The sequence below is a fragment of the Limulus polyphemus genome, unplaced genomic scaffold (genome assembly GCF_000517525.1).
Source record: "Limulus polyphemus unplaced genomic scaffold, Limulus_polyphemus-2.1.2 Scaffold135570, whole genome shotgun sequence".
Taxonomy (NCBI): Eukaryota; Metazoa; Arthropoda; class Merostomata; order Xiphosura; family Limulidae; genus Limulus; species Limulus polyphemus.
The window spans coordinates 1-549 of record NW_013801166.1 but is presented as its reverse complement, the minus strand read 5'-3'; the positions used below and the strand labels follow the sequence as shown (position 1 = coordinate 549).

Genomic DNA, 549 nt, shown 5'->3' with positions numbered 1-549 from the left:
ATACATAATTACATTATCATAATTAGACAAAAATAGCAATTAAGTGCTTGTGTTGTAGTGGCTATCACATCCGCCTAACACGCGGAAGGTCCCAGGTTCAAGCCCTGGCAGGCACAAAGGAATTATTTTCTTAGGGGTTAGCGCATTCAGCTGTCTAGCACGTGTTTTTTCTCTCTCTTATTTCTTGTTCAGTTAATGGCTTTCGCGTGTAGTTTTTATTTCAATATATAAAATTGATGAATGTATAAGCATAGTGTCTTTATGTATGTGTCAAAATTAGTCAAAAACTCAGAGTAAATTAAAACCATGAAGAACACAAAAGAATAATAATCTTGTTGTTTACGAGACTCAAATTAGGTTTGCTTGGAGTTGTAAATTGCGAGTCGAACGTATAGAATTACGTGAAAGAAACGAAACTTCAATCAGGGGTATTAAATAATGTTGACATCTTTCATGACATAAAATGAAATTCTGTGCCTGCCAGGATTTGAACCAGGGAACTTCCGGGTGTTAGGCGGATGATTTTTTTCTTCTTCTCCTTATTAACTC

General features: G+C 35.5%; 1 non-coding gene across 1 annotated transcript; it reads left to right on the top strand.

The window, feature by feature from the left end:
* Window positions 1-43: 43 nt before the first annotated feature.
* Trnav-aac lies at window positions 44-116 on the top strand. Its single transcript has one exon. It is a non-coding gene; the product is annotated as a tRNA-Val (tRNA).
* Window positions 117-549: the final 433 nt, after the last annotated feature.